This window comes from Podarcis filfolensis (genome assembly GCF_964270895.1).
Source record: "Podarcis filfolensis genome assembly, chromosome: 5".
NCBI lineage: Eukaryota > Metazoa > Chordata > Lepidosauria > Squamata > Lacertidae > Podarcis > Podarcis filfolensis.
In genome coordinates, this window is record NC_139608.1 from 97,164,921 (window position 1) to 97,184,215 (window position 19,295).

Here is a 19,295-nt window from a genome sequence, read left to right on the forward strand (position 1 = left end):
TGTTAGCAAAGTTAGCATCTTTTTCTTCTTAGAACCATCTTAAGGTAAGATATTATTTATAGCTACCACCAACTAATTGCAAAATCAGCCAACGTGTTGAACCTGTTTAGAATGCTTTACCCTGTTCAGATTTCTTTGGTCTCCAACTTTGTTGCAGATTAATTAATTAATAGATGCATTGGGTTCAATAAACATATCTCTTTGTATCTGAAGGTTTCCTCTCTTCCTTTAAATCAGTGCCCAAGTTCCCGCTGACTTGGTCTGCCTTAGCAAGTGTAGCTCAAATAGCCCTTTGCTTTATTCCTATTTGGTGCAACTGCTGAAACGCATACATGAGGCCAAAATATGGTTTGAAATGCGCTCTCTCTCTCTCCTCCTGATTTCTGTGCTATGTTCACAGTGCTGATGTTCTGAACTATGAGGCTCCCCATTGCTCAGGGTGCGCTGGCTCTAGCGTTGCCTTCTCAAGGAGACCTTGATACCTGGGAGGCTTCTGGAAATTAAACAAATGCTTTTAAACAATGTATTTGCCAGGAGGCCAGGCTTGCTTCAGGCTGAAACCACGGTTGAGACTCTGTAGCCAAGCGCCGCCTTCATTTCCCCAGAATGCCTCTGGGTATTGCTACAGAAGGAGCTCATTGGCAATCGCAGATGCCCTTAGAACAGGGGTCAGCAACCTTTTTCAGCAGGGGGCCGGTCCACCATCCCTCAGACCATGTGGGGGGCCGGACTATATTTTGAAGGGGGGGGGGATGAACAAGTTCCTATGCCCCACAAATAATCCAGAGATGCATTTTAAATAAAAGGACACATTCTACTCATGTAAAAACACACTGATTCCTGGATCGTCCGCGGGCTGGATTTAGAAGGCGATTGGGCCGCATCTGGCCCCCGGGCCTTAGGTTGCCTATCCCTGCCTTAGAATCTGAATATGATGTGACTTTCCCTGCTAGGTGATACATTTCCAAAAATTAAGTGGAGAATCTGCATGCCTGGCTTTGCAAAGTGTACAAAGACCATTAAATATTTTAGTGTCACTTGTGAAAACCTGAACCAACTGAGAAATTCACCCGTGTTTTGTTTTAAAGACAGATGCAATCCTATCCGAGCTGCCCTTTGAGAGCCAGAGAGCCTGCTGAAGGCTGCTGCAGATTCCAGTTGCAAATAAGGGCTGGCTTGTTCAAAAATCATCTGGTCCTTGTTCAATCATTTTTTGGAATTTTGCTTTGTAGGTGGAAAGGTTTGTGGGTGTAGCGATTTGAAAGAGAGAATTGTGGTTATAAGTATATTTCACTGCTCGTTCTAAGCCACCAATCCAAATTAATTTGCATTTACATTTTCAGGCAGGCAAAATCTCTAGGACCAGCACTGAATGCTAAATGCAACCTGACAGCTAAATTGGAGAACATGCTTCATAGCTGTCTGGAGCCTTCCTCTGCTAGAATAACTAGGTTGAATTCCTCCCCTCCTATTAGACTTTGCTTGGCGTAAATATACGTATGATTAAAGGGGGAGGGTAAATTTATCCAACGACTTCTCCCCCACAAACTTTATTTTAATGGTTACTTTAAATATTTATATCCCACATTCAGATTTTAGAAGTGCCTATGGTGGCAGCTTACAATGGCACAGTTGATAATGACCATTATTACAGTTAATAGTAAAGGAGCAATAAAAGAAATGCAAGAAATTTAAGATAAGGAAGAGCCGTAAAAATTCACAATTGCTGTTTCTTAAGAGCTTGGGCAAATTAAGAGGCCTTGAGCTGGTGCCTGCTTTTCCGTGGAAACAGCCCTGGGGAGAGTGCAGTTTTCTGATGCTGGGGTGTCCTCATTCAAAAGGTCCTGTCTCCAGTTTCCATCCACCTGACCTCCCAAGTTCTGGAGCAGAGCCTCCATTTATGACTGTAGAGAGCAGGGATGCTCAGGAGGGGGGCGGGGGCGACTGGCTATTCCGCTTTGATGCTTGCTTGCCAGTTGTTGTGATCAGCTTTTGTTCCATCTGTCTTAAGATGGCTAATAGAACTTAGGATAGCTTGAATGAAGATTAAAAATCCGATTTTTAAAATTTATTTTTTAAATCATTGATTTTTATCCACCTTACTTGCAAGTACAGTGGACACTCGGGTTGCGAACGTGATCTGTGTGGGAGGCACGTTCGCAACCCGCAGCGCGGCATCTGCGCACGTGCGGGTCGCGATTTGGTGCTTATGCGCAAAGCGTTATTTAGTGCTTCTGCACATGTGCGAGCGCCGAAACCCGGAAGTAACCTGTTCCAGTACTTCCGAGTTCAGCGTGGTGCGCAACCCGGAAATGTGCAACCTGAAGCGTCTGTAACCCGAGGGATGACTGTAAACATGTATGATGTTGAGCTGCTAGTCACTAAAATATTATTTAATAGCCATTCTCATCAAATGAATTCGGCTCAATAGCTATGATTCAAGCTCTTTGACTACCATGTCTCAGTTTAGATTTGCACATATAAAGACAATTCTCTTTCAACAACCCCATGAACTGAAGAGATCAGCATTATTCATCTCTACATTTATGTTATTGAGCTAAGTTTGCTTCTTCCACTCTTATTTTCCCCTTTCCATAATTCAACAGACAGCTGATGTACAGTGAAATCCCTATTTGTACTGGTAATTCTGCATCTCTACAAACTTAGCTGGGGAGGACTTATAAAAGTCTTGTACAACTAAACAGTCATTCATCACTAAGGTGGAAAAACAAACACAGAAATAAATTGCCTCAGTGTTACAGTTTTATAAAAATGCCTGTTAGTATAACCTGAAATATTGTAAATTCAAGAGAGTCTAAACAGATGGTTTGCATTTGTCATCTTAGCAGTAGCAAATTGCTTTGTTGTCTTACTCTTAGCTGATACAGAGAGGGAGGATCTTTCTGAAATATACCGTATTTTTCGCTCTATAACACGCACCAGACCATAACACGCACGTAGTTTTTAGAGGAGGAAAACAAGAAAAAAAATATTCTAAACGAAACAGTGGATATATGATTTTTGTGGTTCATGCTGTGGCCACAGACATGTGATCTGACAGTCAGTTTGGAGTAGCCCAATGCAAAAATCCTGAGGATCCATGTGGATCCGTGCTTTGTAACCACGTTTTAAGTGGGGAAGGAAGGAAAAGCACTCAAGGGACAAGGAACACGCGTGGGGTGTGTGGAGAAGGATGCTGCTAATAATGCAGGAGAGGGGTATAAGGGGAGAAGGCTCCTCTCCCCTCCCGCTTTGCTCCTTTAAAGAAGCAGGCTCTCTGTCCCTCTCTCCTCCCCACTCCGCAGCTCTTCTCCCGCTTTGCTGTTTCAAAGTGAGCCACGGAGGAGGGAAGGAAGGGGAACCATGGATCCTCTGCTCACGACTGCAGCAGATCCCCCCTGCCACCCGTAGGCATTCGCTCCATAACATGCACAGACATTTCCCCTTACTTTCTAGGAGGAAAAAAGTGAGTGTTATGGTGCAAAAAATACAGTACTTAAATTGTTGTTGTTGTTTAGTCGTTTAGTCGTGTCCGACTCTTTGTGACCCCCTGGACCAGAGCACGCCAGGCACTTCTGTCTTCCACTGTCTCCCGCAGTTTGGTCAGACTCATGTTTGTAGCTTCGAGAACACTGTCCAACCATCTCGTCCTCTGTCTTAAATTAGGGCTGGGAAATTTGTTCAGCGCAGGCAGCGATCTTGGAGACTTGTGCCCTAGAGCGTGATGATAATAACTCGCCTTTTATTAAGGCTGGTTGGTTTATTGCGTTTTTATCCTGTTCTTCATTATATAAGCTGCTGATGTTATACATGTCCCCACTCCCATTTTAGCCTTACAACAACCTTGTGATAGATGTTTGGTGGAGAGGAAGTGAATTGGTGAATGTCACCCGAAGGATCTCCACGTGTGAGGGAGGATTTGAACTCAGGTCTTACCAGCCCTGAAGCCTGCCGTTCCATTACGTCTCAGAGGTTCAGACATGCACATTAATCAATGCTGTTTGCTACAACAGTGTTTTGGCTGTCTAATTTGTAGCACACTGGTTAATCCTTTTAGAGCTGATAGTCCAAAACCACAAATGCTTTATCTCTTTCCGCTATCCTGTTGAGGGCACAGTGCTATCACTTACTTTGAGGAATACGCAAAGGTAGATGTTTTCCTTTGTCAGCACGTGTGGCCTTTTAAGTGTTAAATGGAAGAGCTACCTTGTATGCTGTTTTTCTGCCCACAAAAGCTTGTTGGTGTTATAAGAATTTTAAGGTCTTATATATATAAAGTAGGGACACGGATGGCACTGTGGGTTAAACTACAGAGCCTAGGACTTGCCGATCAGAAGGTCGGCGGTTCGAATCCCCGCGATGGGGTGAGCTCCCGTTGCTCGGTCCCTGCTCCTGCCAACCTAGCAGTTCAAAAGCACGTCAAAGTGCAAGTAGATAAATAGGTACCGCTCTGGCGGGATGGTAAACGGTGTTTCCGTGCGCTGCTCTGGTTCACCAGAAGCAGCTTAGTCATGCTGGCCACGTGACCCGGAAGCTGTACGCCGGCTCCCTCGGCCAATAAAGTGAGATGAGCGCCGCAACCCCAGAGTCGGTCACGACTGGACCTAATGGTCAGGGGTCCCTTTACCTTTATATATAAAGTAGATGTTCATAAATGTACCAAGCAAACACATGCGAATATGTAAACCACATGTCTGAAACCCACAGAAAAGTCCTGAAACCATTTTCTCTCTTCCAAATTCACCTCAAATATTTCTCTGCAAGGTCGAAGGAAATGGGGAGGCTCCCCATTGTCTCTTTGCTCACAAATCCTCTCTCAAGGGCACATTTCAGATATGAATAGGGTGAGCCTGTGACCTGGATATAGGAGTTGAGTAGTTATCGTAACAAAAGAGTGGCCAGGATGCCCAGGTAATCCAATCAGGTAATCTAGCAGACAGGAGAAGAAGAAGAAGAAAATGCGCTCATATTTCTGTTGTAGTCCGCTCCTTCTCTGATGTATTAAGAAGGTGGTCTTGGGCTACATCCCTTCTATGCTGTAGGTATGATGTATCTGGGGGGTGGTATTGAGCTACAGGGGTGGGCAATTTCAAAGTCTATATAAGGGGTTGCACACCTTTGCTCTGGGTCCTCCTCCTCTCTCCTGTGTGCGTGGGGGCGGGGGGAGCACCCTGTTGCAACAGCTTTAATAAAGATCAGGCTTATAGCCGCTTTGCTTTCGTATATCCTGGTCTGGTCTCTGTTCATTTCCCGACCGGTTTGAGCCTTAAAAGGTACACTCTCTCTGAAGGTCCAGTCTTCCTTAAGAAGCTGAACCCCTTGAATGGACCCCTCAATATTCTTATTTCATTGACTTTGGAATTTCCTGGGAAATTCAGTACAGAAATGCAAGTATCATTATTCAAGGAAGCCATAAATACCCAGTATTAAAACTGGTGTTTCTTTCTCTTTGCAAATACAGTGGTACCTCGGGTTAAGAACTTAATTCGTTCCGGAGGCCTGTTCTTAACCTGAAACTGTTCTTAACCTGAAGCACCACTTTAGCTAATGGGGCCTCCTGCTGCTGCCGCGCCGCCGGAGCACAATTTCTGTTCTTAACCTGAAGCACTATCTCTGGGTTAGCGGAGTCTGTAACCTGACGTGTCTATAACCTGAAGTACCACTGTATGCCATGGGTGGAAGGTGGATATATTTCTCTAGCTAGAGATCAGTGGCTTCAGCTGGAAGCTAGAGTCTGAAGTGCAAAGCGAGGGAGGATATGGATCCGTTGAGTAGGCAAGGGCAGAAAGGTAGGCACCCAGTATTTATACCTGGCCTGGCCAATCCAGTGGCTTTACACTGTGTGCAGATGGTAGGAACTAATGTAACACATCTGTTCTCTACTCTCTGTGTACAGAGGGCTCTGGGGTCTGACCATAAACTAAATGCATCTTTGCAAAATGAGCCTATCCCTGGGAATTCTGCCCTGGCATCATCCCTGTAGCAGAATAAATTCACTGCCAGGTAATGCTTTGACCTGCAAGACAATATTAGTAGGAACTGGTGTGACTGCTGTATGTGCTGAGCCTATGAATAGGACTTTTTTACCCATTCACATAGCTAGCTGAGCTGCAGATTGATCTGGTTTTCTACGGGTTTCTCTTCCAAATCAAAAGGCCATTTGTGGGTGGTTTGTTTTATAGCCCCAGTTCCATTGGCCAAGCTTTTATGCACACGCAGACCCTTGGGTGTGCTCAGGTGGACTTGTGACCTTGAAGAGCAAATTCCCCCCGTGCCATATTGTAATCTGTTGCTTTAAAGTTTCTTTGGTTTCAGATTTACCCCACAGCGTAGGAGACTAGAATTAAAGAAACCTGAACTGCCACTCCTATTCCTGACTGGACGTGACTATCTTCAGATTCCCCTGGCCAGATTCTTGTGTTTTACACATAGCGAATGCTGTTCTTACTATGTATGAGAGCTAATGGCCTGGTTAATCTGTAATGGCAACCTCCTTTGTGAATCACACTTCTCTGTGAGCACTGCTCCCTTGTGATTTCTCCAGTAACCCAATACAGCGGTACCTTGGTTTATGAACTTAATCCGTTCCGGAAGTCCATTCTTAAACCAAAGCGTTCTTAAACCAAGGCGTGCTTTCCCATAGCAGTGGGGGACTCAATTTACAAATGGAACACACTCAACAGGAAGTGGAACATGTTCTTATTCCACGGCAAAGTTCACAAACCAAAACACCTACTTCCGGGTTTGCAGCATTCTTAATCCAAGTTGTTCATAAACTAAGCTGTTCTTAAACCAAGGTACCACTGTATGCTCCTGGAGTGCACAGCCAGTAGAAATGCATGTCTCCCATGTTGACCGATCACCTTGACAATAAACCACAGTTTGAAAGTTGAGAGAAGCATGTTTCCTAACAGGCACCCAGTTTCTCAACCAGTGGTTTTGCCACCTGTAGCCAAGACAAGGGTTTGGGGAAGCAGGGTGGGGTGGGGGTAAAAGCAATACAATAATCTGTTTTGTCTAATTTATTCTAAGATACCTTGTGTGCTTGACAGAAACTTTGAGCATTCTGCAAACTTCTCAGCAAGCAAAGCTAGCAATGTGTGGCTTTGGTTAAAATTGAAATTATGAGGTTACAGGGCAAAGGTTATATGGCAAAAAATTCAACAGAGGGGCATAAATCCAGGACCACATTCCTACAGGGTTTAATTCTTCCAGGGTCTATAGTCATTGCATATTTTATTCTCTCATCGGGTTTTCAATAATTGCAGCTGCAGTTTTACCTCTGCAAACATTGCAGGTTTCTCAGTAAAGTCTCCAGCATGTGTGACTATTTTTAAACAGGCCTTTGTGGTAACTAACTTGGCAACTTTCCAGGGTTTTTTCATGTGTTATGAAAGTGTTCATAGTGTTTGCACCTCCATGAAAGTCAGAAGAGATGGAAAGATAACACGGGTGAAGGTGAATAGATCCTCTGCAAAGATAAGTGCATTTGCTCATCTTTTCCATGCCCGTAGCTGGGTTTTTCACATGCGAGCATTTATACTTGTTAATTAAGGTAGCTAGATGCATGTTAGTTTATGGGCTTGGTCACTATTGCCTCTTTATTGTGAAAAGTCATGGGAAATCTCCTTTGTCAGAATTATATGTGTAAAGAACAATATGCGAGAAGGATTGTTTAAAAAATAACATAATTAAAATAATTGATAATGTAAATTTAAAAGAAATAATTATATTGCCCTTCCATAAAAATACAGCAAAGCAGTACGCAACATAAAAACAAAACATTACAATAAGATAAATTAAAGCATCCGTAACTACTGGTTGACAAAAACAATTTTGTCTTTCAAACACCTGTCTAAATAATACCGTATTTTTCGCTCTTGCCGGAGGGGTTGCATGAGGCTATGGCACAAGCCAAGGCAGCAAGCGGGATGGATCCCGCTCACTGTTTTGGCTTCCTCTGTAGCCCTGCGCAACCTCTCCCTGCCAGAGGGACTGCGGGCGGCTATCCTTGAAGCCTTCCGAGCACAGCGCAAGTTCCTGCTGCGCTCCTCAGGCTTCGGGTTCCTTTTGCTGAAGCCGGGAGAGCAAGACTCTCCTGGCTTCAGTGAAAGGAACCTGAAGCCTCCAGAACGCAGCGGGAACTTGCGCTGCACTCTGAAGGCCTTCAGGCGGCTATCCCTGATGCCTGGAGAGCGAGAGGGGTCGGTGCGCACTGACGCCTCTCGCCCTCCAGGCTTCAGAGAAAGCAATGCGAAACCTCCGGAGTGCGGAGGGAGCACTCCCTCTGCGCTTCAGAGGCTTAGGGTTGCTATCGCTGAAGCCAAGGAGCCTGCATTCGCCCCATAGGACACACACACATTTGCCCTCAATTTTTGGAGGGGAAAAAGTGCGTCCTATAGAGTGAAAAATACAGTAGTTTTCAAAAGGTGCCTCAGAAATGGCAAGGATGATTTCTGCTGGACCTCTGTTGGCAAGGAGTTCTACATGGGAGGGTCTGTCACACTTAAAGGCTTGCTCCTTGGGAGAAGCGGACCTATATTCAAGCACAGGGGGCAGGGGCAACATTGGGGTGTGTGTGAAAGCCCCCCATCTTTCTTTGGAGGGGGCCGGGCAACCTCAATATTCCGCTGCCTGTGACGGACTTTGCTGGGCCTACGTGCGGCTGCTGGGGAAAGAGGCCCTGGCTCTTCCCAATGTTGTGCATGTGGCACTTGGGGCGCGCGGCTTGCCCGGAGCTTGTGGTGCTTGAGCCACTTGGCATGCGCAGCCCACAGGGAGCATGGCGTAGAAATAGAACTGTCTTCAATTAATGGAAACCTTTAAAATGCCTTTGTCAATTCTGCTCTCTGCTTGGGGCAGCGGTGCCTGCAGGAATGCAAAATATAGACCATAACTGGTGTAAAAAGATTCAAAGGACTATGCAGGCAAAGACTATGCAGAGAGCCGTTATCAGCTGAGCCTCCGTGTTTCATATTCCAAGACTTGGAATGTGAGGCACATTAAATGGTAATGATTACCCACTGAAGAATTATTTAAGAAGCCTTACATTATTAAATGAACCCACTGTATATTAATAACGGGAGGTGAACTAACAAAATAAAAATGATGGCTTACTCAAGCTTATGCACAGAAGAAAATAACGCTTCACATTTTCTCTTATCTTCATACTAAACACCCTCTTTTGTTTTTTTAAAATAAATTTTATTAAGGTTTATAGAGAGAAATAACCAAACCAAGACTTTTATACAAAAAACCCAGAAAGGTGTGGCGTGGGGGGGGGGGGCGGGCAGGAATAGAGAAGGAAAAAGAAATAATAACAAAAAAAGAACATGCAGACACAGAAATGTTAAGTATAATGGTTTAATTGACCCCGAAATGAGAATGCCTAAATGTGTATTGGTGAAATGGTTTAACATGGGGATTTTCCATGGGACTATATTAAAGCCAATGAGAGCCCTCTCAGCTGATTGTTCTCTGGTAGCTTACATGGGAGTGTTGCAACAGTCCATATAGTTGCAGGCTCATTTCCCCCTCACTGCCTTCAAATTTTCTGCATCCAGGTCCCTGCATCTGCTACCTTTGCAGGCCAATGTTGGCAGGTGGACAGTCTTCCTCTGTCCATTTTCCTTTGAAATCAAGTAAAGTAAAGGTAAAGGTACCCCTGCCCGTACGGGCCAGTCTTGACAGACTCTAGGGTTGTGCGCTCATCTCACTCTATAGGCCGGGAGCCAGCGCTGTCCGCAGACACTTCCGGGTCACGTGGCCAGCGTGACAAGCTGCATCTGGCGAGCCAGCGCAGCACACAGAAACGCCGTTTACCTTCCCGCTAGTAAGCGGTCCCTATTTATCTGCTTGCACCCGGGGGTGCTTTCGAACTGCTAGGTTGGCAGGCGCTGGGACCGAGCTACAGGAGCGCACCCCGCCGCGGGGATTCAAACCGCCGACCTGACGATCGGCAAGTCCTAGGCGCTGAGGTTTTACCCACAGCGCCACCCACGTCCCTCAAACCATGCAGCCAAAGGCACAGCATGGAATATTTCAACTGGAATAGGGCTGGTGGATGCGGCTTGGCCAAAACAGTCTTGTTAGGCCTGTGGGTCAGTGGTTCCCCACTGCTGGGTCAAGAAGCCTGCTTTCCTTGCTCAGCCCCCCTTTCCCTTAGAAGCTGCTCCATGCAAACAAACACAGCCAGGGTCGTGATCTTTGGTCTGACACTATGATATTACTGTGAAAGTCCTTGATTGTCAGCAGCTGGAGTCAGGAGCAAGTCAGCAATAAAAACACCAGTGTCTGGAAACTTAACTCTTTATTGAAAGCAACCAAAACAGTGCAGACCTGGAGACCCCAGCACCTCTTTCCAGTAGGTCTTGCCCCAGTGAAGCATTTGCTAGGAGCCTTCCCAACGCTTCCTAAGACTCCCCCCCCATCCTTCCCAAGCAATCTCAGGACCCTTCATCTTTTTGCTCTGCCCTTTTTGCTCTGTCTCTTTTTGCTCTGCCCTTGTTCCTTTGAATGTTCTGTGAGACCAGGGCAGAGGTGAGCTGTTTGCAGCAGGAGGGGGAGACTCCCTGATTTCTTCAGCCGCTTCTCGGTCTCCTGGCCCCCGTCCTCATCTGCCTCTGAGTCAGGACTTCTCCATTCCCCAGCCTCTTCCTGCTCACCTGTTTACCTCTTCTGCCCCCTCTTCTCCCAGTCTGCCCCCTCTTCTCCCTCTGACCACTAACTGTCACCCCTTGGCTCTAAGCCTTCTTCCCCTGGGGGTTCCCTTAGGGAATCCCCAGCTGGTCCCCCCCAACTCCTCTGCATCCAGCCAGTCCATGACATTGATGCCTCTTTAGTTTATTGGCAGCTGTTCCAGCCAATCTGTTGTGTCTTCTGTGTAGCCATCTGTTGGTGTCATGAGGACAGTGGGTTGACCTACACAGTGCTTGGTCTCATGACTTGAGGAGCACATCCTCCACATCTGGGTATTCTGAGATAAGGGTGCCAGGGGCACTGGGTTACCATAGCAACACCAGTGAGGTTGAGTGTATGACTTGCTGAGTCATTCGCCCTCCCATTGGTTCAGGAAATATGCCTATGTGTAGAGACAGGTATAATAGTCTCCAGGGCATTGCTTTCCTTATGTGCGTCCTCTCCTGTTGTCCCTGCCCTGCTTCAGGCCCTTTTGCTATCCTGTTTGCTGTCAGGATCTGACTCTGAATCTGGGAGAGTCAAGGGAAGAGGCTGCATGATTTACACAGCATTAGCTAGCATGTTGATAGTGTTAGTGGCTCTCTTTGTACATATGTATCTTTACTTCGAAGGCCAGAAGAACCGTATCTAGGAGATAGCAGTGCTTAGTTTTATCTTGTGTCTGGAGACATTAAAGACTTTGCTACTTTGAACTGTGTGGGAGAGGAGTTTCCCCTTAACCGGGGACTCTGGAAGAAGCTGTCTGTTGGGAGCAGGAAATATCTGAGGACTCTGCTGATATGAGGGGTAATGAACTACCAGCTGACTTCCACAAGCCACCAGCACTAGCCCCCTTTCCTGCCTTCAGTTCAGACTCCCTTTTGCATATCCTTAACAGCTGTCAGGGACGTGTTTGACTTGAATACCTGGGAAGAGACAGTCTCGAGATGAAGGGATGCCTGTACAAAGGGAGACAGAGTCTGACTCTGGAAGCGAGAGTTTGCAGCCACAGTCAGAGCAGGAGTGGGATAGTTCAGCCCCCGTTTAACAAGTGTTCCCAGACTTGGAGAGCTCACAGGCAGAGGAAGGGGAGGAGATAGAAGACATTGAGGGGGTTGCTATGCAACCAGGAGGGAGACAGCAATTGGAGGAATTGTCATTTGATAGCGGGGGGTGGTGGGGGGAGTTCACCCACCTTCTCTTCAAACCAAAAGAACCGAAAGGGTTAAGATGCAACGGAAGTACAAAAGAGGAAGGACTGGACTTTGGTGCCCTACATGTTGTGATGGGACGGAGACTTAGAGTGGCCAACTTGTAGCTAATGGCGGCAGGTCTGGCACCACTCTCTGGATGTAAATTGTAAATAAACGTACATAAAACTGCCAGAGACCTGCTTGCCTGCCTGAGATCATTACAACAGCCCAGGGATTCTCCTGCACAGAAGATACAGCTTGTAACCAACCTTCAAGCAGATGTGACAGTCCATGTCTACCAATACACTGGCACAGGCACAGGCAAACTCGGCCCTCCAGATGTTTTGAGACTACAGTTTCCATCATCCCTGACCACTGGCCCTGTTAGCTAGGGATGTTGGGAGTTGTAATCCCAAAACATCTGGAGGGCCGAGTTTGCCTATGTCTGCACTGGCAGATCTGCCAGTGAAGGCCAGGTTCCCTGGCACTAGGTTGGAAGTTCCTCACAACAAAGCTCTCCTCAAATACATCTTTTTGCTCCATGAGTGAATGAGTGAGCTGCATTCAGGGACACAGCTGAGGTGGAGGCCAACCTTTTCCCTTAGCATTGGGAGAGCCCAGAATTTGAAAATATAAGCTTATCTCTGTCTTCATAACCTTGCCTGTTTATGTGCAGGACTCTATCCTCCTGAAGCGTGATGGGATGCTGGGAAGTGGCCTTTAAAAAAATACAAGTTTTGTCAGCAGTGGGTCTGATATTATCAGCTTTCTTACTGTCAACTCAGTTACTGCTTGAGTGTCAGCTGATGATATTCAGTTGTTCCTTCAACAACTGTGCTTCACTGTGTTTTAGTTGAACATCCATGGTTCTTGTCACAAATCTGGCAGGCTTGACATCACCAAAACAGCTGTTTGATGGTAAATCTGTCATCCTAGAGACCTGTTGTTGTTGCTGCTGCTTCTAATGCACAAGACCCCAGGAAAGGATTTCTTTAGCTCTTTTGTGCATGCCTAAGTCCAAGTAACGTGGAGGGTGGGGAGAGATCACAGAAATTTTGCGCCATCTGCTCCATAGACTAAGTGTGCAGCTGCTCAGCTAATGGCAGTCTTGTGGAGGTGCTCTAGTAGATTGAATTCCAGACCCCTTGCCTATAGTGGGAGGAGAGTGGATGTGAGGAAAGCATCTTCTTCAAGGCCATTTCTTCTTCTCTGCAGTCCCTGAAAAGGAGAGGGTGTCCTTTGCAGCTAACCTGGAAAAGTTTCTGTCCCACATTAATGCCAGAGTAAAACCCTTGGGATTTCTAGATCTGTGCTCAGGATTGAGCCATTGTGGCTAATGGGCCTAAGTTACTTATGCCCATTGTTTTCAGTAGGTCTGCTTTGAGCAGGACTAACATTAGATGCAACCACTGATTTCTGCCCTGGGGACAGTGAGTCTGTTGATGGATATTAGTGGGTCTACTTTTGAATTTCACTTTGTTGGATCGAAATTGAATGTAGCTGAACCTAGCAGGGCTTGTATTTTATGCCAAATTTAACCATCACAGATGTAAGCCATGCTGGCAAAGGAAGAATCAAGAATGCGCTCTAACGCTCCCGGTTGTTCCTTTGCAGCTGTTACTGTACTGTACCTGCCTCACACCTGATGTCATATAGGTGGTCCTTGGGGGAAAACTGGAACTGCTGGCTGGTCTAATTTGAGCCACAGACCAGAGATTCCTCAACTGTGAGTTGAAGCTGGTAGACCTAGTTTTCAGGTACATTTGGAAATGTTTGTTGTGTCTTTCCTGTGGCCTTGGGCACATTCTCTCACCCTCAGCCTTACTGCTGCAATGTGTGGATAGCAACTCAAACCTACCTTACAGGATGGCTATATGATCCCTGGGATAATGTATAGGAAGTGCTTTGAATGTTCAAAAATAACACAAATGCTGCTGGTGGTGGTGTTAACATCAGAATAATTAGGTGTGTATATGGAATGCTTTACCCAGGGAAGGCTACCTGGCAGCAGCTTTCACATGCTTTTGACACCAGGTCAAGACATACCGTATTTTTCGCCCTATAGGACGCACTTTTCCCCCTCCAAAAATGAAGGGGAAATCTGTGCGCATCCTATGGGGTGAATGCAGGCTTTTGCTGAAGCTTGGAGAGCGAGAGGCGTCGGTGCGCACCGACCCCTCTCGCTCTCCAGGCTTCAGGAAGCTATCAGCAAGCCTGGGGAGCCTGCGGGAGTTCCCACAGGGCTCCCTAGGCTGCGGATAGCAGCCTGCTGCCCGGAGCACGGGGCACGGGGCACGCTGAAGCAGAGCGCCCCATGCTTCGGGCAGATATCCTTTTCTCCTCTAAAAACTACGGTAGATGCGTTTTTAAAAGCTCGGGCTTCCCCCGCCCCAGCCCCGCGGCTGGGGGAGGGAATAATTTTTTTTTCTTTATTTCCCCCCCCCCAAAAAAAAACCTAGGTGCGTCCTATGGGCCGGTGCGTCCTATAGGGCGAAAAATGCAGTACCTTTTCTCCCAGCATTTTGACTGATTGTGATAACACCTGGAGTGGGTGGGTGTGGATCTGGATGTGTTTTTGATGAGGAGGGGGGTATTGTTTATCATTTACCTTTATGGTTGCTTTTCAGTTGTGCTTGTAAGTTGCCTAGAAATGCTTTGTATTTGGCAACATATAAGTAATATTAATAGTATCTTACGGAGTGAAAGAGGACAGATCACTGTCCCAAGGAGCTTGCAGTCTAAAATTCATTACAAGAGAAACGATAGCAGAAGGGAGCTTGGTAGAGGCAGGGGTAAACAGGCAAGTGATATACAGTTGTTTTGGTTGCAGGTCTGGGCTGAGTTACTGATCAGGGTTCAGAAACAAAGTAGTTGGGCAAAGGCTCAAAGGTATGTCATTAGCAAGTGAATTTTCTGCAATGTAACATGTTAAATCTTCTCTTGCAGAGCTACGTTGCTTCATGCAACTTCTTTAGACTCCCAGAAATCTCCAGTTGTGACATGGATATAGTGAACTACTACATTTTTTGATCACTTCAATTCAGTCCCTTGCTCTGAACTCTTCAGCAGGTAAGTTGTTTCTTAAAGTTCTGACGCAGTTTATTCAGATGTGATGCTCCTGAGAGGAGCTTTGTATTTGTGCAGGGACAGCCCAACTCTGTAAGCAGCAGAATTCTGTCTTGGGGGTTCCAGGAAAATGATAATCCTCTCGGGGGCACCATTTTCCACCTGCCCCCAAACCTTTGGACATGATGGCCTGTAGTGTGCAAGCAGCTGCCCTGATTGCAGCCCTTGTTGCAAGTACATACAGTGGTACCTCGGGTTAAGTACTTAATTCGTTCCGGAGGTCCATTCTTAACCTGAAACTGTTCTTAACCTGAAGCACCACTTTAGCTAATGGGGCCTCCTGCTGCTGCCGCGCCGCCGGAGCACGATTTCTGTTCTCACCCTGAAGCAAAGTTCTTAACCCTAGGTACTATTTCTGGGTTAGCGGAGTCTGTAACCTGAAGTGTATGTAACCTGAAGCGTATGTAACCCGAGGTACCACTGTAAATGGAATGAATTGATCTATTTTTTTCTTTCTGCCTTTGTATTCTACCCAATAACAACATGTCATCCGGGTGGCTTACAGGAAACGACAAATTCATTCCCCATAAAATAAAAGCAGTAGTCCTAAAATCTTAAGGGCAGCATAAAGCCAGCGGCAGAGTGACAGTCTCTTCCCTTCAGAATTGGAAAAGGAGTTGCAGCCAGGAGAAAATAGAATGGCAAAAGGCATTGCTGCCTCCAGCAGCAGAATATCAAGAGCCAGCCTGCATGGTTGAAAGGAAGGTCCAGGATGTAGCCTGACTTTCAAAAATGCCTCAGCTCCTGCTTTTGAGCTAGCAGGACACACCTGCACAACTCATGACTCACCATGCTGAGCAGATATAGCAAATGCACGATGCCTGCTAGTAAATCTCTTTTGGCTCTTTTCCTGGGGCTGCATATGTGGGGCCGGAATGTGTGTGTTGGCAGGGCATGGTATATGTCACTGGGGGGCTGTATCCGTCTTGATGGGTCATGAGTTGGGCAGACCCGCATTAGGGAATAGCAGAATGAACACTTTTGTGTGGTTTGCTGCCCCTCAGTCTCTGCCTCAGACCTGACCTCTGTGCCTGTGGGTAGAGGGCAGTATGCAAACTACAACAACAACAACACTGATGTAAACATTTACTACTGTTGTGAATGGAGGTATGCCAAAAAAAAAAAAGAAGAATAAAATGTCAGATAATTTTCTTTTTTGCCCTGCCGCATTCTACAGATTCTCTAAAAATTCTGCACCGGGTGGCTTTTTCTTTCTTTCTGCTGGCTACCCCACTACACTACGCCAACATGATTTGGGGTGTTGTGGGTCATGCAGCTTGGCCGGATGCTGACACAGTGGTTTCTGCTTCTGCTGCTAAACAGTCTCACTCCCCCAAAAAACTGTTGGAAAATTTATTCTCCACCCCTCTTGCCCACAAATTCCCTGAGAATATTAATCCAAGTAACACCCTCGGTTTCACTACCAAAATACTGTAGTAGGGTAGGGCAGATAATTTGGGGAGACCATTTTCTCTCACCTCTAGCATGAATGCCTTGGCCAGTGGATAACAGCTAATTTTTTATTTTATTTTTGTAAAGCAGAATAGAGGCTTGCTTTGGATAACAAATACAGTACTTTACACTTTAAGAAAAGATTCTTTTTGTTGCCCGAGGGACTTTGGTTCCTGAAACCAGCTCCATCTTTCTCATAGTTTTCATGAGCAGTGCAAACCTAATAGGGCTTAGTTGTTGTTTTCAAAGGTTTCTTGGTGTTCGTCTGCTTCATGGTGTAACCTCCCAAAACATGTGTATGTGTGCATGTCTTTGCCTTGAGCAGAGTGTGACACAGAATTATGTATAGTGACCCTAGACTCTATTTTCTGTTCCAATTCTAAACTGGCAATCTATAACCTACTCTCAAAGGGCGGAATTCATTGTCACACTATTACAAGGCTGGGGAAACCCAGCCAGATTGGCGGGGTATAAATAATAAAATTATTATTATAAGGGAGTTTCACTTGCCATTACTGATATTTTTAATTAAGAAATCCCTGTAAGTTTCCAACAGTTGCCCGGACCCTAGCTGGAAAACTTCTAAGCTAAAATGGCATTTTCACAGTAAGAGATAAATGGCCTTGACTTACTAAGAGTTCCAAGGCTGCACTGACACAATACACGCATTATTATGCCACTTTAACAGCCATGTCAAATAACTCTGGGAACTGTAGTTGGTTGTGGCTGCTGAAAGTTGTTAAGAGAGCCCTCAATCCCTAGAGTTCCATAGGAAGAGAGATTGATTGTAGCTCTGTGAGGTGCTTGATAGCGTTCTGGATGTTTGGTGTGGGTGCAGCCTAAATCCCAAGGGACTCTGTGCTCAGAGAAGGCTCCTCTCCTCTTGCAGGGTATGGACAGTGGGAGACGGGGCTTTCAAGGGACACAAGGGGCAGCATGTTTGACCCTGTGCTCTGGATAATACTGAAATGGTTGTCCTCCAAAAAATACATGCGTACAGTTTGATATTTTCCCTTCTTAGATACACAGAAGTGAGAACTCCAGTTCTTGGTCTCTTTTGTGCGTTTTGAAAAGAAGGGCACCAATTTACACACGCGTGCTTTCCACAACTGATGTGGCATATGCGCGTCAATGCTGTTTTGTTTCTCCCCCTCCACCCCATACTTTGCTGCAACACAGCACAGAAAGATAGAGAGTTGCCTGGTTACCTAGGCGATGTGAGACTTCTTCTCTCTCTTCCTGCACTGCTCTGCAGGCTGCGGGGCTTCCTTTTTGCCATCTGCAGAGGGGGTGGGAAGTTACTGGGATTGCTTGCCAGCCTATCAGATCCACCCCCCCCCCCCCGCTTTCTGGCTTCCACAACAGGAAGCATTGCATTTGTTAATGTTTCACTAGGCTCAGGAGCAAGAGAAATGGGAGACCTTTGGAGTGTGGCTCTGGGAAGCAGCGGAGTTGCAAACACTCTTGCTGCCTTTCAGCCAGACATTTGGCAGCCTGGGGTGGGGGAGAAAGTGAGGGTGTTGTGGGAGAAGCCTGTGCACTGGGATGGGGGCAGGGAGCCATGAGGGAGGGGAGAAGAGACTTAAGGTGGAAGGCCAGACTCATGAATGGGTATGGCCACAAGGTAGCAGAGGTTTAGGATGAGTTTTCCTTCTCCTAGATGTGCCACCTCCCCAGGTAGATGAGCCCCATCTGCCCCTCACTTCCCTCTAGAGCACATGCAGGAAGCGCCCTGTTTACTGTTCGACCAACATTTGTCTCATCCGCTCAATTTGCGGGTTTCTGCATTCTCAGGAGTGGGTTTTCTTTTCTAAACCGTAGCTTTTTTTTCTGTGATACTGCTGCATCAAAATTGTGTTTATGGTTGCTTTTATTTTAAGCTTCTTTGAGGGTCATATGGCAGGTTAAGAGGCCTATAAATTTACATATAAAGTGGGTGGGTGTCCAAAATTCATACTGCTTAATATGAAAAAAAATTTATTGATAAAAGCAGATATTTAAAATATTCAAAAGGTGATTAAAATCAACAGTAGCTAGCAAGAAATAAAACATGTAAACTCCATATGACTGCGTAGGCTTGCCTAAACAAAACTGTTTTAAGCAGGCAGTGGAGGTTCCTGTCTGATGTCAATAAGCAGTGAGTTCCAAAGTGCAGATGCTGCTACATTAAAATATTAACTTCCTACAAGCATGGAATGAATATTATGTGGCACCTGTAAGTGTGCCAGTTTTTGCATTGCCGGGGCTTGGGCTAGATGACCAGTGGAGCCCAACTCTGTGATTCCATGTTTCTGTTAAAGTGGTCAAGTGGCCATGTCTGAGCTAAGGCAATCCCTCAGGTAAACTGGTTGCTTTATATACGCCTTTGACTTGGCCTGTTATCAAATGGGCATCCAGTTCAGATCTCTTGAGTAGAGGTGTTATATGATGACAGGGTCTCATTCTGCCCTAGCGGGAGTCCTTGCACTGCCCTCTGCTGACACATCACATTAGTTGAATCTGGCCCAGAAGACTCATACACTCAGTATACTCTTGAGATACATTAAAATGTACTCTTCATTTTCTCGGTGCTGAGAGCCTATAACAATTCAAGTGTATATAATTTCTCATGTTGAAAGGTGTGGGTTTTTCCATGGGTCTCAGTTGCTTCAAAGCCATCCTTCCAGTAGAGGGAGGCATTTTCCACAAGAAAACCCTAAACCCGATATCTGGAGATCATGAGCATAAGAACACAAGAGCCTGTTGGATCAGGCCCATGGCCCAACTAGTCCAGCATCCTGTGCTCACGGTGGCTGACCAGACCAGCAGGCAGGATCTGAGCACAAGAGCAGCACTTGTGGTTTCCAG

The 19,295-nt window shown here is 46.1% G+C and overlaps 1 protein-coding gene across 6 annotated transcripts in view; it reads left to right on the plus strand.

Annotated features, from left to right (window-relative positions):
* Positions 1-19,295, plus strand: part of PRR5 (proline rich 5) — a 70,528-nt gene that overhangs the window by 6,170 nt on the left and 45,063 nt on the right. For all 6 annotated transcript variants that reach the window (XM_083615911.1, XM_083615908.1, XM_083615912.1 and 3 more), the window contains exon 2: positions 14,817-14,939. The gene's annotated coding sequence lies outside the window, so the exon portion shown is untranslated. The remainder of the gene's footprint in view (positions 1-14,816; positions 14,940-19,295) is intronic.